The 25,133-nt window shown below is 41.3% G+C and overlaps 2 pseudogenes; both read right to left on the bottom strand.

Moving 5' to 3' along the window:
- Positions 1-378: 378 nt before the first annotated feature.
- On the bottom strand, positions 379-801 carry LOC148020677 (V-type proton ATPase subunit F pseudogene; annotated as a pseudogene).
- Positions 802-9,178: 8,377 nt separating this feature from the next.
- LOC148020676 (V-type proton ATPase subunit F pseudogene) lies at positions 9,179-9,601 on the bottom strand (annotated as a pseudogene).
- Between the last annotated feature and the right edge of the window lie 15,532 nt (positions 9,602-25,133).

The following is a 25,133-nucleotide window of genomic DNA, read 5'->3' as shown; positions in this document are numbered from 1 at the left end:
TTCAATTATTGTACTCTAATCAAGATTGAATTTGCAGGTCTCGGCTGGCAATCCTTGCACGGAGCTTCGATAGCTGATGGCTAACACTTCTGGAATTTCTCTCTCGTAGCAACGTCGACACAGAAACGTCTTGCTCCTCTGTAGTCGTCATGTTCCTTTGTTTGCCTTCGGCTGGTTCTTCCACTTCGTTTTGTTTTCTTTTACCTTCATTGTCTCCTCTTTTCATACTCTGCGTCGTCTTGCTGTAGAGCTCCCTCCTTTTCTTCCTCCTCCACGATTTCAGCTCTCTCCTTCTCCAATCCAGGCGCAGCCCGCCATTTTTGCCTTTTTCAAAAATATCCCCCTCCCAGAATAGGCTAGCTTTTTCTTTAGAACTTCTTGCCTACAAAAGATCAAGTCAATAATTGATCACCACCTACTGGTAGGACCTGCTGGATCACTAGAGAACATGTGCTTCACACGTGCCAAAATTGAGTCTTGAGCAGGGTCATATGGATGCTCCTTGGAAGGTATCTCCAGAATGGCAGGCACTGGCCTGTTGTAACTGTCGACCAGGAACCGTATCATATTTGCAATATGTTGATTTATGAGAACAATTGCAATATCTTCCCTGGCTGTGAACTCCTTAAAGGTGTCTTCGATTGTTTTCACCGTAGTCTTGTTATCCACAATCAGATAGTTGGTCTTCCTCCTAATGTCAACGTGGCCAACTCCTGCTAGAATGAAGCCGGTCACGGTGTCCTCGTCTCCAATGACCGCTATGAGGGAAGAATTTGTCGAAGCCATGACTCCACTTCTTTATAGCACTTCAATTGCAAATACATATTCATGACACCGTCAAAACATGGTTGGAGTGGTTTGAGATCAGTCTTCTCAACTTCAGATAGTAACTCTAGAACAAAATCAGTGTACAATGCATTAAGGGAATATATACATTGGCTGCGGATTATTAAAATGCATCACACAAACAATGAATCACATGCAGAAATTAACACATATGCACAACAAAAATGGAGGTGTTCACGGCTCAGATGCGCAGCAACACGACATCCACCCCCTCTAAACCTGCGCATCCTCCGGATGTGCCAACTATCCAGGATCATTCAAGTCCACAAACAGGTCAAGTCCATCTTCTGATTCTAGTAGACCTGTTTCTCCTTCAGCTTCATCATCTATGTTTTCTGTCTCTTCTGCTTGTCTTTCTTCTACCTGCTCTTCTTCTGTCAATGCTTCAAGTGCATATTCTTCATCCTCTCTTCTCTTGAAAATCTTGACTCGTTTTCCAGCAATAGGCACCCTCAATAATGTTCCATCTAATTCAGCCAGCTCATAGGTACCATTGTCAAAAACCTGCTTCACTTCATATGGTCCAAACCATCTTTGAACCATTTTTCTCATACTACTATGCTGATTTTCTAGACTACTGTCGTAGACTAGAACCCAATCCCCTTCTTTTATGGCTCTAGGCCTCAAGCGATGCCTTAAATCAAACCTGTCCTTATTTTTGAGACGGGCTGCCTTCAAACGGTCAACGACTAGCTGCACATCTTTTGCCCTTCTCTCTAGTTGACGAATCCGAAGGGCTAACAGCTCTTCCCTTGATAAATTCTCATGCCAAGGAAGAACACTCCAAGTGAGAGCACAAATTTCAGTAGGCATGACAGGTTTTTGTCCATACATCAACTCCGCAGGCATGTATCCAGTAGTCACACTATGTGTAGAGCGATCAGCCCACAATGCAAAAGGTAGTAATCTTGGCCAATCTCCAATCCGTCCTCTACAAGCTTTTGCCAATGCTTTAACTATCGGCGGATGTCCTCTTTCACTTTTGCCATTTCCCTCTGGATTATAGGCAGTAGTAAGAGCCAATTTAATCCCAAGCCGTGAGAAGAATTCTCTAGCTTCATTAGCATCTAGCTCTCCACGATCAGCTGTAATCTTGCCTATACATCCATACCTGCAAAATATTTCTTCCAACAAGAATTTACATACTGTAGTGGTGGTCTTCGTCCGCAACGGTCTACCTTCAACATAGTTTGTAAGATCCTCCCTAGCCAAAACAAGATATCTCATCTGCCAAAGTCCCACTGGAAAAGTAACCAAGTCTACCACCCACTTGTAATGCATACATAGTGGATAAGTCGGATGCAGCTCATCACGATGTCGCACTAAAGAGTAAAGCTGGCAGTCCCTGCAAGTTTCCACAAAATGAGAAACATCTTTATACATCCCTTTCCACCAGTATCTTTCTTTGATTTTCTCATAGGTAGCCCACACACCTCTATGTCCTGCCCATGAGCTCTCATGAAACTCTCGCATAATCTGTATTTGCATCGCTACATCACAAACTACTCTCAAGGGCAAGCCTCCTCTCTTCTTTGGATGCTTCCAAAGAAAACCATCTTTCAAGAAATACCCATAAGCCTTCCTTCTGATTTTCTTGAATTCATCATCTGTCCAATCAGCTCTTCGAGTCAATGAACTTAGATACTGTCCAATTTGCAGCCATTCATCAACATAAAGTTCTTCATTAAAGGCTTCAACAGTAGATACATGACAATCATGAATAAGGACAGAAGCAGCAAACTCTGTCTCATCATCTTCTGCAAGCATTGACTCCTCATCCTCATATCTCGCTCTAGAAAGCATGTCAGCAACTGGATTATCTTTCCCTGCTATGTGTCGAAATTCTGGATTCAATGATTTGATATAGGCAATCCACCGAAGCATCGCTATATCTGGAGTCGAGCAACTAGTAATCATGCCAAGCAAAGGCAAACAATCTGTTTCCACAATAACTGAAGCTCCAATAAAATACCCTTTGTCACACTTCAATGCAATGACTACTCCCCACAACTCTCTTTTGATCTGCGGATATCTCCTTTGTCGCTCATTAAGAACTTTAGCTCCAAAGCGGATTGCATACCTATTTCCATCAGCATCATCCTGTCCCATAGCCCATCCTATGCCAATAGGGCTAGTATCAACTGTCAACATGATAGGCCGTCCACACTGATAATCCGCCTTGCGTAGAGTAGGAGCTGATTGCAATAGCTTCTTGAGCTTACGCATGGCTTTTGAATGCTTCTCATCCCAATAAAATTTCTGCCCCTTTCGAAGCAGCTGATAGAGAACATCTGCAATATGAGCAAAATGAGGAATCCAAATCATGTAAAATACACAAGCTCCCACAAATCTCCGCACCTCTGAAGTAGTCGAGCAATACTCTGAAATCCTGTTTATGGCATCCACCTTTGCAGGAGAAGGCTTTCTGCCATAGTATCCAACCATATGCCCAACTATGATGACTTCATTAACAGCAAAGACAGATTTCAACCCTGAAAGTGTCAAATTTACCTCCTCTAATCGTGTCAAAATTTGCTCACAAGCAATCAAGTGATCAGCCACAAACTGTCTACATCCACGCAAATCAAGACTTTCATTCTTTTCTTCTTCTGCACAACCCTTAATAGGCACATCATCTAGAAAAGGCATGGTATACTGCGGAATATAGTCTCGAAGAACTCTATGCATAGCATTCATCATATGAGCAACTGAGTTTGTAGCACCTTGAGGTAAGGTACACATCCTCACAAGACCAATAGGTGTCCGCATAGTAGTAATATCCCTGCTTTCCAAGGCAAGCTGAAACTGATCATAACCTGAATACAAGTCACCTAGTGAATAGATGGCTCGTCCTGCAAAAGCCTCAGCAAATTCATCCACAACTAGACCTGTACCCACATTCCTGATTGTCACTTTGTTCACGGGCTGCATATCCTGAATAAATCTCAAAGTACCATTCTTCTTTGGTACAGTAAACCACCTGTTAGAATAGGGTGCAGAAGAGGGTTCCAAAATCCCCATTTTAATCTTCTCATTCAGCAACTCTATCAGCTTTGGCAAGTGTGCTTTAGGCACAGGTATAGGACGTATATTCCATGGTACATGAGGAACAGTGAAGATGACCATAGGTGCAACCAATTCAGGACTAATGCAGCCAATTTCATGTGGAAAGAAAGCAAATGCCTTACCATGACGTCCAAGCATCTCTCTAAAACATTCTTTTTCCACTGGAAGCAAAAAATCATCATTTCCAATCTTCAATTCTGCAAGAGTTTCAGCTGTAAACTTATGTCCAATATTTGCAGGATCCCTCAACATAGGCTGCTTCATAGCTTTTTCAATCTGTTCATCACTATCAGAAAGAAGCGGGCCTGCAACCGGCTTAACCTTCTTATCAACTGTTTTATATTTTGTGTCAACCTTGGCATCATTCAAGCACTCTTTTCTTTGCTGCAATTTCTGCAAATTTTCAGCATCTTTCAACTCTGTTGGCTGAAAATTTTCAGCCTTTAGCTCTATGGACTGCATGGGTGCAGTCTGAAACTCTGTATGCAGAAATTTTTCTGCATTCAACTCTGTTGGCTGAATGAATTCAGCCCTCAGCTCAATGGACTGCATAGACGCATCCTGAAACTCTGTATGCAGAAATTTTTCTGCATTCAACTCTGTTGGCTGAATGGATTCAGTCCTCTGCAATTCTGTTAGTTGATCAAGATCAGCCATAAATTCAGTTTGCTGAGTTTTCTCAGCCTCTAACTCTGTTTGCAGCATAAAACCAGAAATTTCCTGAAACATATCCAAGGTTTGCACAGGTATGATCTTTGAACCCTTGCATACATCAGTTTTCAGCATTGCTCTCATCTCAAACAATGTATCTGCATAAGACATCCCTTCATACAATCCATCCACATGCTCTTCTGCTCGCAAAATACCTGCATTCTTCAACTCTTTCTCCTTACGACCAATGTACTGCCTGGCAGCTCTAGGCAAATCTGAAATTTTCTGATAACTCACTGAACTATCTGAAGAAAAACCAACAAAATTATTAGAGAAAGACTGGCTGCCAGGAGGCGAGATCTCCTCTTTTCTCCGCTCCGTACCACTGGCGTCTCGCAAGACAGCGGTACCTAATGAAAATCCAACTCCTTCGCAGGTAGTGGAGCCTCACGCAAGGAGTCTCTGTTTCTCGGATGATTTACCCCAACAGTCATAAACTGAACAGCTCGCATACCATCTTTACTGTGTATCCGCGCATAAGCTGATCCGTCATCCATCACTTTTGTTTCCATTCTTGCTTCTGTAATGAAAGGCTGTCCAAGAATAATTGGATAAGAGCATGAATCCTGAACAAAGCAATGATAATCCTCTTCAACATTACCAATAGAAATTCTGATACTCGGACAAGCAGCATACATATCACCAGAAGTATTATTGGCGGCTCTCATGCGCCAGCCATGCTCTGCATCCATAGGCCACTTGCCACTCTCATAAACACCTCGAGCAATAAGATTAATCTCAGAACCATGATCAACTAAAGCAATCAAGGGAATTTGTTTCTCTCCAATCCTTACCACTGTCTCAGTGGTTGCTCTAGCCCAATGACTTCGTGAAAAATGGCTGCGAGGAATGAGAATAGGGGTTTCATCATCTTCATACTGCGTAGGCTGCACTATTTTCTCCAATTGCGGATTAACAGAAGCATTCTCAACCATCACTGCATCATCATGCTCTTTCCCAAGAGCTCCATGCCACAATCCCTGTAAAGCAGGTCCTTCCATCGCATGTCGTTTCCTCCGCAAAAGATCCTGCATCTGATCCTGTATTTCTCTTCTAGCAATCCCAAGAGCCTCTTCAACAGTAAAAGTGACTTCACTATTCAAAATTCTTTCATGAAAAATCTTACTCATATCCGTTTGCATATCAAGGTCTGACAAGAGCTTGAATCCTGGCTCTTTTCTTGGTTGCCTCTTTTCCTTCTGCTTGTCTTCCATTGGTTGATCAGAAACTGTTTGAGCTGGAGAATTTGGCATAGGTGGAGCTGTAACAGGTGGTGAAACAAAGTCACCCCCTCTAGTCTTTTTGGAGGAGCTAGGACCCTCCTCATCTCTTCTTCTCTTTTCTTCAACCATGGCATCTAAACCCTGCGTTTTAGCAATATAAGCAAAAATAGAATACCTGTCAACAGGAGAATCCCATCCTGTTTCTCCTCGGATGCTAGAGCCCACACAAGTCATAGTAGAAGTTTGAGCTTTTCCTCTTCTCGCTATCTCCAAGGCAGAAGGCCACAAAGCAGAGTCTCCATCAAATTTCTGCTCAAGCTGGACTCCAAAAGCTGAAGCATCTCCTCTAACACTCACATAAGCTGATCGCGCAGCCATATCATCAACAAGCTTCTTCATACCTCCCTTACCGAAGTTCGTGTCAAGAGGAGCGCCAGTCTCTGTCAGCCATATCTTCCCATCTTGTCCCCAGAACACTACATTCTTCTTACGTGCTTCCTGAAAAGCATCACAATCTCTGCAGTGTTGGTGCTCTGTACTATCACACCAAATACATCGTCGCCCTTTTCTTTGACCAGCTGGAAAAGCAGTCACTGGAACAGGTGCTACAGCAGGTACTGACATAAGTTGCTCCTTTAACTTACCAACTTCAGCTTTGACTGCTTCAATTGTCAAATCCGCCAAGCCTTTAATAACATCATCTACAGATAAGGGCACTGGAGCAGCAGGTACTGGTGGATTCACAACAGGAGGAGTAGGCTTAGGCAAAGAAGCAGCAGGGGTAGAAGAAGAAGTCTCCAAGGATTTTTCAGGAACTAATCCTGTATTACGATGCAATCTGACTCTCCTGCGCTGCTTCTTGACAAGAGCATTCACAGCATCAATGACATGTCTCCACTCAGTCTTTAAACCTGAATCAGTAGCTTGATCTTCCAAAAGATCATCCAACTTTTCCTGTAAATCAGCATCTGCAGCTTGCAAAAATAACTCCACTTTCTGCATCTCCAAAGCTTGCTGTTCAGTCCCATCCAACTGATCATAACGGCTTTCAAACTCTCGCAGAAGAGCGGTAACAGAAAGTCCCTTATTAGGCATAGAAACCCATGCTAAAAAATTCCTGCGATTCATAAGACCTGTATCCTCCAAGAAATATTCATCTTTTAATGCCTTTTTAAATTCAGCCCAACCTGCATGTGCCTCTTGAATTTCTACAATTCGACCTTCAAGAGCGCGCACCACGATCCGCAAGAAGTAGCGGCTCCAAACATCTTGAGAAACCCCAAAAAACTTCATCTTTTCTTCATACAAATGCAGGTAAGTTGACACTTGCTGGCCATTAAACTGCTTCATCTCCTGTTGGACAGCTTTCAAAGCATCCATAGCATCACTGTCACGTTTTGCATGAACTTGCTACTGCATATACATGGTAAATGACTGAAACAGGTTCTTCATAACATTATCATCTGTCATCTCTTCTTGCGAGTCTTCCATCTTGCTGATGACGCAGCACTTTCACGTCGGGTTCACCAGAAATGTCGAAGAATTCGTGCAAGAGCTGGAGAACACGGGGTTCAAGATACAGCAAAGAAAGAGGCTAACAAGAAGATCTCAATATTTGATGCCAAAGTTCACTATATTGCATGGCATAATCGTAGAGTTACAACAAAGAAATGGAGCAAACTCATGTTCTTTATATGCTGTCATGAACAGTTTTGGTATTTCAACAAGTGATCCTCTCCTTGGTAACCAAAGATCCATATATTTTATTTCAATTTCCACTCTTCCTTAGGTTTTAATACAGTTTAGGGTGATCTGTAAGCAAGCTGGATAGAATGGTTTCACACTTGCATTCCTCATTTGATGGTACAATGCAATAGCTTCATCATGAAGTCCTATTTTCCCATATGCTGAAATAATAGCAGTCCATGCAAACAGATTTGGCTCACCAAGTTTAAGAAAGTCCTGATTTGCTTCATTTAAGTTGTCACAAAAACTGTACATGCGGATCAGGTGGCTCCCCAAAACAGCATCAGCATCTAGTCCACTTTGAATAATTGAAAAGTGTGATTCTTTACCTTGTGCCAAGTCTTTTTCAACAATGCATATCTCTAGCATAGGAAGGAGATAACCAGAGCAAACGAAATCATCTTGACAGTTGGTATGCTCCTGGAGCTGACAATTTTTTAACTGATGATTCACGATTGCTTGATTGACTCAGAGCACCTTATAAGCTAGTGGCATTGCCCGCAGACTGAGCTGGTAATTGTTGCATGATGATACATGGTTCCCCAGTGGACAATGTTTATGGATCAGAAACACTGGCTCTACTTCACTAAAACCAGAATTCCATGAAGTAGCACTATCACAAAGGAGCTGCATGCCTTCTGAAAATCTTAGAGCTTCCTGATTGTATTGATGCTTGAAACCAGAGGGATCAAATTAATTGACTTGTTTCAGCAAAGTGGACGAGCCTCCAAGCACTTCCACCATATTTTACACCGTAATACTTGCATCTCCATTCAGGTTCCAAGCTTCTACTTGCACCAGTCCTACTGGTTTTGAGTCCCATCCAGTACTTGGACCATGAATTTGTCAATCCCTTCCTGGTCAGTGGGATCCTTTCCAATTAAGGCTGGTCCAATGATTGTGTTTACATTGCTGACAGCTTTTGAAACTCCTTTGCCAAGATATTCTTTTCCTTCATCTCTCAGTTCAAGTGCTTCATATACACCCGTTAAGGCACCACTTGGAACGGCAGCTCGATGATACGATCCGTCTGAGAGATGGACATCCGCCTCAAGAGTGGGGTTTCCACGACTGTCATAGATCTGCCAGGCCTACACGCAGGAGATGGTCGCTGCTAATCCACAACGCACATAGGATTTCAATCCGAATTTTGCACCCTGTGCACACCCTCCAGACTGATTAGCACAAGGGATATTGATGCAAGAGATTTCAATTATTGTACTCTAATCAAGATTGAATTTGCAAGTCTCGGCTGGCAATCCTTGCACGGAGCTTCGATAGCTGATGGCTAACACTTCTGGAATTTCTCTCTCGTAGCAACGTCGACACAGAAACGTCTTGCTCCTCTGTAGTCGTCATGTTCCTTTGTTTGCCTTCGGCTGGTTCTTCCACTTCGTTTTGTTTTCTTTTACCTTCATTGTCTCCTCTTTTCATACTCTGCGTCGTCTTGCTGTAGAGCTCCCTCCTTTTCTTCCTCCTCCACGATTTCAGCTCTCTCCTTCTCCAATCCAGGCGCAGCCCGCCATTTTTGCCTTTTTCAAAAATATCCCCCTCCCAGAATAGGCTAGCTTTTTCTTTAGAACTTCTTGCCTACAAAAGATCAAGTCAATAATTGATCACCACCTACTGGTAGGACCTGCTGGATCACTAGAGAACATGTGCTTCACACGTGCCAAAATTGAGTCCTGAGCAGGGTCATATGGATGCTCCTTGGAAGGTATCTCCAGAATGGCAGGCACTGGCCTGTTGTAACTGTCGACCAGGAACCGTATCATATTTGCAATATGTTGATTTATGAGAACAATTGCAATATCTTCCCTGGCTGTGAACTCCTTAAAGGTGTCTTCGATTGTTTTCACCGTAGTCTTGTTATCCACAATCAGATAGTTGGTCTTCCTCCTAATGTCAACGTGGCCAACTCCTGCTAGAATGAAGCCGGTCACGGTGTCCTCGTCTCCAATGACCGCTATGAGGGAAGAATTTGTCGAAGCCATGACTCCACTTCTTTATAGCACTTCAATTGCAAATACATATTCATGACACCGTCAAAACATGGTTGGAGTGGTTTGAGATCAGTCTTCTCAACTTCAGATAGTAACTCTAGAACAAAATCAGTGTGCAATGCATTAAGGGAATATATACATTGGTTGCGGATTATTAAAATGCATCACACAAACAATGAATCACACGCAGAAATTAACACATATGCACAACAAAAATGGAGGTGTTCACGGCTCAGATGCGCAGCAACACGACATCGTAATTGCAACGTTACTAAAGACTAGCACCGAGTTTCCTCGTGCTACTAGTCTCTCTTAAATTTAAATAGCGATGGGCCTATATGCTATGCATAATCAAATAAATCATAATTTAAAACATTTCAGTGACCACTCACTTTTACAAACCCTCTTCCCTCCTATTGTTTAGGTTTTACATTCGTTGGATAAGTGTAATGATCATTTTTGTGTAGTTTTTCATGTAAAAATCTATAAAAACCATACTCTAACATATAAACAAGGTTTAATTGAGGCTTATCCCTCATGCTCCAGCCTTGTTATACCTTCATGAACATAAATCATATTTTTTCCTAAATTTTTAGGTGCAAAAACTAAAATTTTCTTATTTTTCCTATTTTTCCCCATTTATTTATTTATAAAAATGTGGTATTTTTTAATTTACATTTCTTGATTGATCATATTGACTTAAAAATGCATTTTATCAATTTTCATCTCATATGAACCTCATTCTCCGACTCGAAATAGAATAAACCCTCATTTTCCCTCTTAAAAGACAATTTCGGGTTTTAAATTATTTATTACGTCCGTGCATGACTACGGGTTCTATATTTTATCATGTGCAACCCTCAAAAATACTTCAAACATGATTCATACAAATTGTCTTTTTGTGCGCACATCATTTAAGTCATCAAACATCAGAACAATGAAATTTTCTTTATAAAAATTGTGCGTACCGCTTATTTGTGTGTTGTGTGTTACTAAAAATGGTTTTAGGGTAGCCAAGGGAGGAAAGAGAAAGATTAAGTTTTGATCTCTGCATCCGAGCAGCCATTTTGTGAACTGAGACGAGTAATTAGAGGAAGAAAATTGATGGAGACCATGGTTGAGATCCGTTAGGGGGGTTCTTTGAAGGCCAACAATAGCCTCATTGTCAAATCGTCACCAAAATTGGGGGGGCGACAGCATCATGATGCACTGTTTCAAACATTGCTCCCCTCCCCAAAAAGAAAATTCATTTTTTAAAGGGGGCCTTTTGGCACCCCTAAAAGGCATGCCCATAAAATTTTAAGATTGGGTGATTTTGTCCCTTTGACACGTCTAGCTTCATATCTCCACTAGACCTCTATTTTGTGTTCTGGAAAATTTTTCCTGACCGGCTCAACATCCCACACTACTAGTCACTTACACTAGTCTGACCAGGCACTTGGAAAATTTATGAAAAATCCGCAACTGCTCCTTGAAACCGCTTTCAAATCCCATCTTCTGTGGCTTGTAAAAATTGGTAAATCTATCTCTACTACTTCCAATGAGGTTCAATTCTAGCCTTGGAGTAAAATATTTTGCCACATTTTTGTCACTTTTTGGGATCTAAAATCCATTGCTCATTGGTGACCATAGGATAGGGTGACTGAGCCCGTCGAATCCCACGAACTAATCTACACAAACAACAACCAGAGAAAGCATCAAGTTGCCACAAAAAATATACTCAACAAAGCATAGCATAGCTCTCACCCTACCCCTTGAAAGAATCAAGGCATGAAAATGCACAAGGGATAGGCCCAGCATAATCTGATAGAAATCCATAGCAAGTCACTAACGAACTACTCTAACACGGATTGGTTGAAAAGCCTATCAAAAAGGTCATCCTAATGGTGGTCTAAACTACCTACCTAGCTTAGGACACATGGACCAAGACCTCCTACTAGGCAAGGACTCCTATAGCTTGGTCATCATATTTTTCTTTTAACCCATTTCCTCTCAAGGTTTCCGTACTTGGGCATGTAAAAAGGAGGGAGTTGAGCATACAGTGACCCAAGGAGAACAAGGCATCGGCCTCAAGTCCTAACTTGGTACCAAGAACCTACCAAGCTCTCTCCAGGTGACACTTAATCATTTTCTTTTGCACACTTTTGTTTTCTCTCTAACCTTTCTTTCTTTTGTTTTATTTTTGGCTAGCTCCTACCCCTAGAAAGACAAGGCATCGACCCTAGGTGACTCATCCCCAGGAACCTATCAAGCTCTCTGTAAGGCGATAATCAACTACTTGTAGGAATTTTCTTCCTTCTTCTTTTCCTTTTTTTATTGAGGGGTTCGAACCCCTTTTTACAAACCTTTGTAATTTTATCTTGAGATAGATTCAAAAATTGCTCTTGTTTTGATATTTTTGCAAGCTTCTCTAACTGCCTCACATGAGCAAGGACTCCTAGGATAGCTGCCTAGCAAGTAGGAAGGACAGGGTCACAAGGACTATTCTCTATCATAAGTCTTTAATGCCTGACAATGTCCTAACAGGAGGTAGACAACTATTCAAATCTTCCTCGGATATACCTAACCCAACCCTAGGACTTTATGCCTTCATTTGTAGTCCACACAACCAAAAAGAAAGTAATCCCCACATACACATATAACACTATTAACTTAAGGAAAAAACTCAAAAAGTCGATGATACCACCTGGAATGGCCACAAGAAGCTTCCATGTAGCAAATGCTCCCTCTAGGATTTTCCTCCAACCTGTGTGATACAATCACTAAAATAGAAAACATTAAACTTACATGCACCAAACAGTCATATTGACCTCTTGGTCTAATGAAATAAAACATCAGAACTTGATAGAGATGGCCCTCTTGGCCTCATGAAATAAAACATTTTAATACAATTCAACACAACATACTATTAAAACAATCCCTTGGTCCTAATGTTACTCTATTGAAGCACATCACCGACCAAGGATAAGGCCTCTTAGGCCCTACATGAAGTGCATCAGGTTATTAGCTAACCCCCTTGCATAAATAGCAAGGGGCTCGTCTTTGTACCTATTGCACCTAGCCCAATGTCAGCCCTTACACATAGTAAGGCTTCAGCTTATTAAAGTTAACTTTGGTCTTAAACTCTACCTCCTACAAATTTGCTAGAAGGGCAGTAGAGCCATGTTGAGATATTGAGCTCCACTCGTGATACGCCAGGGTGACCGTTGTGTATTTATGCCACCGACTTGTCAGTTGCAGATGCGGTTGGTACACCGCCCATGAATAGTAGCTACATGATAGCTATCCTTATCTACTCTAGTTTGTGGCTCAGTTAGTATGCCACCTTAGTTAGTTGAGTTTGGTTTGAGACCCATATATAGGGTTCTTCTATTTCCTTGTACTTGAGTTCTTTTGGCTTACACAACTAAGAAGAGGAAAACTGTTTTCAGCCTCCACCTCTGTGTGTATTCCCCCATTGTGCAAGCAAGAAAGCTACAAGTGAGACTCCTTCCTTCTCTCCCACAATCTTGACATGGTATCAGAGCCTTGTTCATGGTGAGGAGCTCAAGAAAGCAAGCCAAGCTCGCGGTGTTCTGGTAAGAGGAGCAGTGTTGCTTTCATTTTCTGTTTTGGGAGCAGATCTCTGCAGGTAGCATAGTCGGAAATTTTAAGAGTGCATTGTCTCAGGTTGAGACGCCCTTCGCGGTGAAGCAAGAGGGTAGTATATGCTGTGGGAAAAAGGCTTTAGTCTTATGTGACCCTGTTTTTTTTATTTGAGGCCATTTCGGGGCTTGTTTTGGAGGTGGAAGTTTTCTGCACGCAATCAGAAAAAGGCCCTGTTTTATGTTGTGCGACCACTGTTCTACAGGTCGGTGAAAAGTTATCACAGAAATTGCATCGTATGCTTGTGTGCAAAGACATTGGGAGTTACAGAATCATCCTTGGTTCCTGTTTATGCAAAATCGTCACTAGGAAGTGACTGTGTGGTCAAATACCACTTTCGCCAATTTTGCAGATTTGCCTTTGTGAGGCTGAAGCTGTGTTCTGTGCAGTGACAGAATTTTTTGCAGTGTTCTGTAATGGCGTCTGATTCTCTCTCATAGATTGTCACTGAAAAGCTTGACAAGAACAACTTCCAAGCATGGAAGTTTAGAATGACGAATTTCCTTATGGGAAAAGGATATTGGGAATTTGTTGCAGTAAATGAAGATGAACCAGTTCTTCCTGATGTTCCCAATCAACAGCAAATGCAGGCATTCAAAGCATGGCATGAGAGAGCCAGGAAAGTTATGTACTGGCTGTCTATCAGTATTTCAGACTCTATGATTGTGCATATTCAGGATGCAAGTACTCCAAAGGAGGCATGGGATACTTTGTCAAAAATGTATAGCATAAATACGCAAGCCAGAAAAATGTAGCTCAAGCAAGAGTTGCATAATGTGCAAAGAGAAAGTATGAGCATCAATGACTACCACATGAAGGTGAAGAAGATTGCAGATGCACTTGCTTCCATTGGGTCGCCAGTGGAAGATGATGATTTAGTTTCTGTGACCTTGAATGGTCTAGGAAAGGATTATGCACAGTTTCAGACATTCATTTCAGTTCATGAAAGATTTCCTGATTTTGAGGAGTTGATTGCTCTTCTAATTTCTGAGGAGCAGAGAAATGGTGGTGCATCTTCTTCAGGAGGAACTTCAAAAGAAACTGTCTTCTACTCAAGTGCTGGAAGAGGTAGAGGCAGAGGTGGAGGAGGCCGATTTGGAGGCCGTGGTAGAAATCAGAATATGCAGCATCTTCTAGTAGACAGGGTGATGACAGAAATGAGCATTTATTCATGGTGCAGCACATGAACAATTCTGTGACAAGTGCAGAAGAAAGCAATGATGTGTGGTATGTTGACTCAGGTGCATCAAACCACATGACAGGTCATGCAGAATGGATGGAGGATGCAAGGAAAATGGAAAAACCAGGATTTGTGGAGACTGGCGATGATGCTACACATCCTATTGTGCAGATTGAAAAAATTCCTTTGTCTATGCAGGATGGGAAAAAGAAATACCTGTCCAATGTATTTCATGTCCCGAATATCACCAAGAATCTGGTTTCTGTTGGTCAAATGGTTGAGCAGGGCTTGCAGGTCAGATTTAATCCTCATGGATGCTTTGTTGAGGATATGAAAAATAAAGGTTGCTTGATAGCAAAAGGAAAGAAGAAGGGCATAATGTTTACGTTGGATGCAGACATGTCTGAATTGAGTGCAGTAATGTTTGCACATGGGACCGGTGTAGTTGCAGATATTGATATCTGGCATAAACGCATTGGTCATGTTAATGTACAGTGACTTAAATCAATGTAGGCCCAAAATATTATTGCAGGATTGCCTAAATTCAAGGTTGCAGAAATGCATAAGGTATGTGAAGCCTGTCAGTTTGGAAAACAGGCAAGGAAACCATTTCCTAGACATATTCAAGAGAGTGAGAAGCCATTGGAATTAATCCACTCTGATGTGTGGACTACTAAAGTTGCATCTCTTGGAGGCTGTCATTATTTTGTCACTTTTATTGATGACTATAGCAGAAAAGTTTAGGTGTATTTTATGAAAAAGAAAAGTGAAGTGTTTGGGCATTTCAAAACTCTTAAAGCTATGGTTGAAAAAGAAACATGCCTACAAATAAAATGCCTAAGGTCAGATGGAGGGGGAGAGTACCTCTCAAATGAGTTTGCAAGGTTCTTGCAGGAGCATGGCATAAAGCAACAATATTCATGCAGTCATACCCCACAACAAAATGGAATTGCAGAAAGGAAAAACAGACATATTGGAGAGGTATCTCGTGCCATGCTCAATGAAAAAGACCTACCAGATTTTTATTGGGCTGAAGCAGTTGCTACAGCAGTCTACATAATGAACAGGACTCCCACTGCAGCAATACATGGGATGACTCCAGAGGAGAGGTATACTGGTAGGAAACTAGATATTTCTCATTTGAAAATTTTTGGTTGCATTGCCTATGTACATGTGCCAGATGAGTTGAGATCCAAGTTGGATCCAAAAGCTGAGAAGTGCATCTTTATTGGTTACTCTCTACAGTTGCATGGATACACTAATGCTGATTGGGCTGGTAGCATTTCTGATAGACGATCTACTAGTGGATATGTGTTCTCTTTTGGGAGTGCTGTAGTCACTTGGAGCATCAAAAAATAGCCTACAGTTGCCTTGTCCAGCACAGAGGCTGAGTACAGGGGTGCAGCAATGGCTGCATGTGAGGTAGCTTGGTTGCATAAGCTACTTTATGATATGCATCAGCCTACAGATGGGCCAGTTGTCATTTATTGTGACAACATGAGTAGTATACACTTGGCAAATAACCCAGTCTATCATGCTAGAACAAAGCACATTGAGGTGCATTATCACTATGTGCAGGAGAGGGTTTTACTAGGTCTTATTGATCTAGTTTAGCGCAGAGAAGCTGCACAAGTTCAGAGACCTGCTTGGTGTGCAGGAATTGGGATTGAGCTCGAGGGGGAGTGTTGAGATATCGAGCTCCACTCGTGATACGCCAGGGTGACCGTTGTGTATTTATGTCACCGACTTGTCAGTTGCAGATGCGGTTGGTACACTGCCCATGAATAATAGCTACATGATAGCTATCCTTATCTACTCTAGTTTGTGGCTCAATTAGTATGCCACCTTAGTTAGTTGAGTTTGGTTTGAGACCCATACATAGGGTTCTTCTATTTCCTTGTACTTGAGTTCTTTTGGCTTACACAACTAAGAAGAGGAAAACTGTTTTCAGCCTCCGCCTCTATGTGTATTCCCCCATTGTGCAAGCAAGAAAGCTACAAGTGAGACTCCTTCCTTCTCTCCCACAATCTTGACAAGCCATTCTTTCCTAAACATATAATCTTGTATGGTTCATCCCATTTGGGTTCTAATTTTCCTAGAAAGAGCTCCCTTCAAGCATCATAATACACTACTAACTAACCTTTCACAAATTTATAATTCTTAGCCCAAATATCATGAATGTCTTTCATTCTCCTCTTTCCTACTTCTCAATGTAATAAGGCCTGAACTGAATTCCATCAAGATGTGCCAGAGAAGTATATTGTTCCTGTAACACTTCTTCCTCTCCCAATGAATGATTGAGGGCCAAACGCACAATGGGGAGCTCTATTTCTAACAACAAAACACACTCCTCCCCATACACTAGCTTGAATGGGGTGTGGCCCTTGTGGCTCTCTTGAAGGTTTTGTTATAAGCCCACACTGCCACATATAATTTCTTATCCCAATCGTGCTTTCTTTTTGATACTATATTGGATAATATTCCTACCAGTTGTTTATTTGTACTCTCAACCAGACCCTTCACTTAAGGATTATATGAGGTAGTCTTGTTGTGCTTAATCTTCAAAGCTTCAGTCAGGGCCACTATAAACCTTGTTCAAGAAGTGTGTCTCTCCATAGGACACAATCTCCTTTGGTGGGCCAACATAGCAAACAATTTGCTCCATAATGAGATTGGCCATCTCTTTAGCATTGTCCTTCATCATTACTTGAGCTTCAGACCACTTTGTAAAGTAGTCTATTGCTACAATAATATATCACTTTTGCATAGTTGATGAAGGGTATATTGGTCCCACAAAATCAATGCCCCATTTTTCAAAGGGTAGCGTAACCATAATGGGATTGAGAGGTCACCAACAATTTTTCATCGCATTATGTCTTTGATAGACATCACAATGCTTAACATAACTAAAAGCATCTTGGAAAATCGATGGCCATCAATATCCATCATGGAGAGATTTTTAGGTGGTAAGTCAGCCAGCAAAATGTCCCCCACATGTTGAATTGTGGCACTCCTCAAGAATAAAGGGTACTACACAATGACGGTAGATATCATCTACTCCTCTTTGATACAAGACACCCACTACAATCGAAAAGTGTAATTCTTATTGCTTGATTTTTCTCTTTTTAAACTTTGATAATGTAACCCTAAATCCTCTTGTAGATAAATAATGCATTATGGCCACATACCAAGAAGGGATGAAAGCTGTATCAATTTTAAATAAACCTTCAATATCACTTTCCTCAGCCAAAATTTCCTTTGCCTCCTCGAAATCCACAAGACATTCTACAATACCATGGAGCTTTGATGGCTTGCGCCTAATATCATTATTAAACTCCTACAAAGTGATTAACAACTTTGCTAAATAGTCAAGTGGCTGCAACTTGTTCAACAATAATCTGAGTCCTTCCACCTTTGTAAAGAATACTACCTTCTCATAGAGAATATAATGCCTAAATTTCTTCGTCACAAAGACAATTCCAAGGCACAATTTTTCCATGTATGTATAATTAACTTCCAATATCCCCAACTTCCTACTAGCGAAGGAAATTAGATGATACCATTTCTGCTCCCAAATTTGAGCTAAACAACAGAGCTGATATTATGCATTGTGGCTCTTGAAAATACGTAGAAAAATTCACCTCTTCTGGGTGCTTTTAAGATTGGCCCTTTTGCTCATTCGTGCTTCAAATCCTCAAAGGATACTTGATAGGCCTCATTCCACTCAAATAAATAGTTAAAAGATGGAAGGTTCATCAATGGCAGCACTCTTTTTGCCAGTGCATTGATAAATCTTTGATAATATCCCACTAATGATAGAAAGCTATTCACCTCTTTTGGAGTACGTGGTGGGCTCATAGAGACTATCACCTTTATACTTTCAGCTTTCAATCAAAATACCAGTTGAAGTAACCACATGGCTGAGTAGCAACCCATAGGGCACTCTAAATATACACTTTCTAGGGTTAAGGGCAATGTAGAATTGTCTACAATGCTGAAAACATTTCCTCAGAATAATATATTCTCACTCTCTTGTGATGACTGCCCCTAGATCATCAATAAATTCTTTTAACTTCTCTATGGAGATATCACCAAAGGTCTTATCAACTATTCATTGCCAAGATCCAGACACATTGCATAGACCAAAGGCCATCACATGATACACAAAGGTATTGAAGACCGTAATAAATGTGGTCTTCAATTTGTCTTCCTTCGCAATAGCCATCAAGTTATATGTAGCAAAGCAATCCATAAACGAATAGAATTCCCTAGCCGCTAATTGATCGAGAATCTGGTCAATGAAAGGCAACACGTAGTAATCCTTAACCATGTACTTATTCAGCTCTCTAAAATCTATACAAAGACAAATCTGATTGTTCTTCTTCTTCGTGATAGCAATTGGTGAGCACCATTCCATGTGTTGAAGTGAAAATATTAGACCAGCCTTTTGTAGCTTTGTCAATTCTTCAAATAGCCCAGCCCTTATTTTGAAAGGCATACGCCTTATTTTTTGTCGCGCAGGTCGGCTACCTTGCTTCAAAGGAATCATATGAATAGCCAAGCTGGGAGGAATGCCTCTCAACTCATCATAACTCCAAGCAAAGATATCGTGGAATTCTTGAATCAAGGACACATAGTCCTTCCTTTCTTCCAAATTGAGCACGAATCCTATTTTGATTGGCCTTGAATCATTCATCGTACCAAGGTCAACCTCAATTACATATGCATCCCTTATCCTCTCTTGAGCCTCTATTGGCTCATTCAAAGTCACTTGGTAGATACCCTCTGTAGCAGACCCCTCATTGGATTCATCACTTGATGATGTCTCACTAGCAAATGGAGCATCTAGCATATCAAACTCTGAGGAAGATAAAGGAACTCTCTTACTCTGAGGAGATTCAAGATAAGCATCTACTACTACACGTCTAACACCTCGACCAAAGATCAATCAACCAATAGGTATATCCACCTGGAAATCTACTTGTAGCATTGGCCTACCTAGCAATACTTGATAGCTAGGTCACCATGCAAACCTAATGACCCTAAAGTCTAGAATACATTCTACATTGGCAACGGTCAGATGGACTTTAGGAATGCAACCTTCGAGTTATCTTAACTGTCATCAGCCATTCGGAGGATTGTGGAGGCATATTTTTTTAATTTCTAATCCTAGTCCATCGATCAATTCTGAACTCATAATGTTGATAGAGAATCCAGTGTCCACAATGGCATGGTCCACTAATACTCTATCAACATATGTGGCTATCCTAGGACAATACTTTTCAGTGAGCTCAAACCAATCATCTCCTACTCGTGCTATTCCCAAGGGCTCAACGATATACCTAGTGCATAGGATCTTCTTAAATTCCTTGTGCACTCTTGAAGACAACTTAATCAACTATAGAAGCTTTACATTTGGCTTAACGTCGCAAAGAGAACTCACTGAATCGAATTCATGATAGCTAGCAAGAGCTTTCTTTTCTCGCCACATACCATTCTCTCTTTTGGTCTTTGAACCAACCTTGCTTCTTTCTTGGTTTTCTCCTTCTTCTCTTTGGTGACTTCCTATCCTACTTGTGGTCGGCTTTACCATTTGCAGTGCCTTGAGAGGTCTGCCTTCCATATTGGGATTAAGGACTTGCATCCCCTTATCATCTTGCTTAGGTGATAAATGATTTTTGATGTCGAGAAGTGCTTAAAAATAGCCAAAAATTCCAAATTTCAGAGGAAAAATAGACTTCATCGAAGGCAGTGGTGGCGATCAGTACGATTTTAAGCGGCAATGCTGAGAAAAGGCTTAAAAGAACCACTTGACGATAGTTGGTGAATTTTGACAATTTTTTGGCATGTCAGACAAGACCATTGGAGATGCCCGATAGTGGAGGACTTCAAGATGGATGCCTAGGATTTTTCAGACTTCGAAACGGACATTGGACGAGGAAATGGGAGTGCCTGGGAGGCCAAGTTCAAAGACCAAGTGTGAATGGGACTTGCCAAGAGCCAAAATGCATGACCTTTGGGGGCTCCCTAAAGGGGGCCCCTAAAAAAAACGAATTTGAGGAGGGGGGTCATTTTTTTCGGTGTGAAGCAGAGATGGAGGCGCCATATCCACGTTTCATGATGAGGGGGGTTGGAGAGCCTGAAAGTAACCCCCCAACTAATCTGATGCATAATCTTCTTCCTATCTTCGCTCTCCATCATTCTAGTCCACTCCTCAAATGGCTGTCCGGTTGTGGAGTTCAGATTTCAGTCTTTCTCTCTCCTGCAAGGGGCAGTTCCTGCATGTGAAGAAGAATGAAGCCAGGTCGATGAATGCTCGTCGACGCGGTACCAGATTGCTTCCAAATGGAAGGTGGGCTGAAGATGGCAGTGTGGAGGCAGGCTAAACATCAAACGGGCCCTGATTTGCAGACCCGCAACAAGTTGAGCCTACTAAAATAATGTGGAAAGAAACAAAACCCTAAATATGTGAAAGACAATATATGAATAGAGAGAGGTGTGTAAAAAGGGGTTCTAACCCCTATGAAATAGAAATGGAAAGAAAGAAAAATCATTGAGCTATTGTTTATCGCCTTGCAAAGGTCTGGTAGGTTCCTGGGGATGAGTCAGACCCGGGGCCGATGCCTTGTCTTTTGAGGGGTGGCTTCTAGCAGAAAAATAAGAATAAAAGAAGGTTGGAGCAAAAATAAAAGTGAGCATTAGAAAAGGATTAAGTGTCGTCTTGCGCGGGCCTGGTAGGTTCTTGGGTACCGAGACAGGACCTAAGGCCGATACCTTGCTCTCCTTGGGTCACTACACTCATCTCCCTCCTTTTTACACGCCCGAGTATGGAAAATAAGAGGCTAAAGACCCAATGTGCTAAAAGAAAATATTTGTTGATCAGGCTATAGGAGTCCTCGCCTAGTAGGAGCTCCTAGTTGAGTTGTCCTTAGTTAGGTAGGTAGTTCAAACCACCATCAAGGATAACCTCTTTGATGGTTCTTATTAGCTTGGTTGTATTGCAGCAGTTGGTTAGTGACTGGCTTTCGACTTTCTATCAAACTATGCTAGGTCTACTCCTCGTGGATTTCATGTCTTGGTTTTGACAAGGGGGTAGGGTGAGAGGTGTGTTGTGTTTTGTTGTGTATCTATTTTTCAGCTTGATGCTCTTTGTGATTGTGTTTATGTGCAAATTTGTTCGTGGGATTCGACGGGCTGAGTCACCCTAACCCGTGCTCACCAATGACAGATGATTTTTTATGTCGAGAAGTACTTAAAAATAGCCAAAATTTTCAAATTTTAGGGGAAAAATAGACTTTGTCGAAGGCGACGATGGCAGTCAGTATGATTTTAAGCGGCAATGCTCGAAAAAGGCTTAAAAGACCCACTTGACGACAGTTGGTGAATTTTGACAATTTTTTGGCATGTCAGACGAGACCTTGGGAGATGCTCGGTAGTGGAGGACTTCAAGACGGATGCTCAAGATTTTTCAGACTTCGGAACGGACATCGGACGAGGAAATGGGAGCGTCCGGGAGGCCAAGTTCAAAGACCAAGTGTGAATGGGACTTGCCAAGAGCAAAAAGGCATGACCTTTGGGGGCTCCCTAAAGGGGGCCCCTTAAAAAAACGAATTTGAGGGGGGAGGGGCCATTTTTTTTGGCCTGAAGCAAGGATGGAGATGCCATATTCATATTTCATGATGAGGGGGGGTTGGAGAGTCTGAAATCAACCCCCCCAACTGATCTGATGCATGATATTCTTCCTATCTTCACTCTCCATCACTCCAGTCTGCTCCTCGAATGGCTGCCCGGTTGTGGAGATCAGATTTCAGTCTTTCTCTCTCCTACAAGGGGCAATTCCTGCGTGTGAAGAAGAATGAAGCTCAGTTGATGAATCCTCGTTGTGGCGCAGTACCAGATTGCTTCCAAACCGAAGGTAGACTGAAGATGGCAATGTGGAGGTAGACTGAGCATCAAATGGGCCCTAATTTGTAGACCCACAATAAGTTTAAAAACCCAAAATAATAAAAAATACACGATAATGATATTTTTACAAAGAAAATGCCTCTTTTTTCGCATTTGATGAGGTTAGCAATGTTCATATGGGCTGAAAATTGATGGACATGTTGTTTGCTGCTGGTTTTAGTCTTTCTTAATAAAAAATTTAGAAAATATACACTTAAAGTGTGGAAAATAAATGGGAAAAACCCAAAAAGCATGGTTTTTAGGGTAAAAATGGAGTTTTTGGGATTAAAATGGGAAAAGCATGAAACAAAACACCAATAAAATCTACATGTTTACTGTTTAAATACTCAAGAGACATATCTCTAAAATAATGCTAATTTTCTTCCATTTTTAATGATAATAAATAAGAAAAAATAATTTTTAAAAGGGAAAAAATAGGGAATGGATGAGGAAAATTATGGATGTGTCTGTGAGTGTATAATGAGGATAAAACATGAGGGTTTGCCTTAGGTTATCCCCATTTATATGTTTTTGTGAGTATTTACTGTGCGAAATACACATGAAATCACCCTTTTACCTATTACCGCAAGCAAAACTTTAAATGGTAGAGGAGGAGGGAAGTGTGAGTGTTGAAATATAATATAAAATGTGATGTATTTGTTGCATTATTCATATAGGATGACGTTAAGTTAAATAAAGGGAAGTACAACACGAGTGTAAGGCTCGATGTCTTTTCTCATTATAGTAATTATACGTTAGTGTATGGAAACATGAAAAGAATGGATTTGCACAATGCACGAGGCTATTTTTCAATTGTTTGAGCACTTAATCATATACACATTTGCATCAAGCATCGTTAAATGGTATCAATTACAAGCTCCTCGATGCATAACACTTGGTTTCTTTAGGACTTGACCCACGTAGAGATGGTGACCAACTCGGCTGTAGGTCTAGATGGTGGGTCAAAAGGGGATGGATAAGTGAGAACCAGTGCATTCCTGGAACGTTAAATATATTGGCACTAAGAGGGGAGTTTTTTTTAAATATGTCTATGTGTGGAAGCAGCGCATCGAGGGGCCAATCCCCAAGATGTAGGAGAGTTGCAGTAGGGCCACATCAATCAACCGTCGGCAGGGTGCCCTTGTGTGTGTGATATGTGGCATTTAATGTCGATATATGTATAATATCCCTCTAAGGAGACGGGGAAAGGGAACATCTTTTGGATTACAGACTACGAATGCGAAGTGATTAGTGTTTAGGACAGTGTATCCCTTGATAGATGCTCCTGGCCGTGAGGCCATGAGGTAGGATTGTTTGTTGAGGGCATAAGGTCTAGCTAGTGCCTTAGCCAATGCTGGCCTATTTTAGGTCCCATCATTAGGGTTTCCCTCGATAGGTTTTTCCTTGACTTTGTTAACTTCTTTACCCTTTTGACCTCTCGTAACAACCCATACATTAGCAACTTATGTGTCATTGATACAAACTGCTTCTATAAGGCTAACTCCACTGCCACTAGGTAGCTTCTCTACCATAGCCTTACCTCTTTGTAATATTTGCTTCGGTCCTTCATCTTGCTAGAGATCATTCCCTTGCACAATTAATGATTAACTAGACTTGGCTGCTTACTTGCTTGCTAGAGAGAGCTAACCTTACTCCAATAGGTACTGGCTAAATGGCCTGACTTCCCACATATATCACATTTCACATTTGGAAAATCCCTAAGGAAAATTTGGCCACCACACCACTTACAATTGAATCTTGAGGGGCCACCCTCTCCAGGGCATTGACTCCCTATCAAATTTTGTTGCTTCTTAAGGAAATTAACATAAATGGCTATTTGTGTATATCATTCGCTAATCATATAAGTATATTGTTTCATCATACCCTTAACTTCGCCAAGGACATTTGAGGCACTTGATTCATAGCCACAATCATCTACCTATCATTCCATTGGCCTAACCACTTGATTAGGGATTGGGTGTTGATCCATGGTAGGATTTATCATTAAGCTTCCAATAGTTGGTGGAGCCATCTAACTCATCATAGGCATGGCTAGACTAGGAGGAGATGGCAACATGGGCACATTTGAAATTATGCTTCCTCTCCCATTAGGAGGACTCATGGGCATCCCTTGACCTTTTTTTGTCAACGCTAAAGCATTTCCAAATCCTAAACTTGTATTCTAGTTTGAAGTAGATACATAAGCTACTTGTAATCGTGACTCTACCTCTTCTACTTGTGTAATAGCCGTATCAATGTCTGCAAGAGAAACTAATCAACTACACTTGAATATTAAAGTTTAATCCATTTGGAAAGTATTGCAACTGAGGGGCATCTAGAATAGGGATATAGGTTTGTAATTTTGAAAATATCTCCTTCAATTTCTTGGCATACACCACAGACATTCTCATGAGGTTCTTGATGTGTAGCATTAGTAATATGTAGCCAATACTAACCTCCCCTTTTAGGGGAAAACTCCCTTCAAAAGGCCGCAAAGAATAAATCGATCGTAGTGATGGTTCCAGCCTCTAGGCTGTGATACCACACTATAGCTCATCCTTTCAAAGTCATGTTGAAGAACATCATTAAGTGTCCTTCATCTTGAATCTGACAATTAAACATTAGCTTCTAGAATTTGTTAATGTGAAGTTCCATGTCTTCCTCTGCTGACCCATTAAAAATGGATAGAGAAAACCCTAAAGCTAGAAAATCCATCGTTCCAGTAGGTATAGCAATAGGTTATGCTACCATGGTAAAAACTAGATTCGC

The sequence above is a fragment of the Lygodium microphyllum genome, chromosome 18, assembly GCF_053477565.2.
Source record: "Lygodium microphyllum isolate KBCC chromosome 18, Lygodium_microphyllum_v1.1.10, whole genome shotgun sequence".
In the NCBI taxonomy this organism is placed as follows: domain Eukaryota; kingdom Viridiplantae; phylum Streptophyta; class Polypodiopsida; order Schizaeales; family Lygodiaceae; genus Lygodium; species Lygodium microphyllum.
The sequence above is the reverse complement of the archived record's forward strand: the minus strand, read 5'-3'. Positions and strand labels throughout refer to the sequence as shown.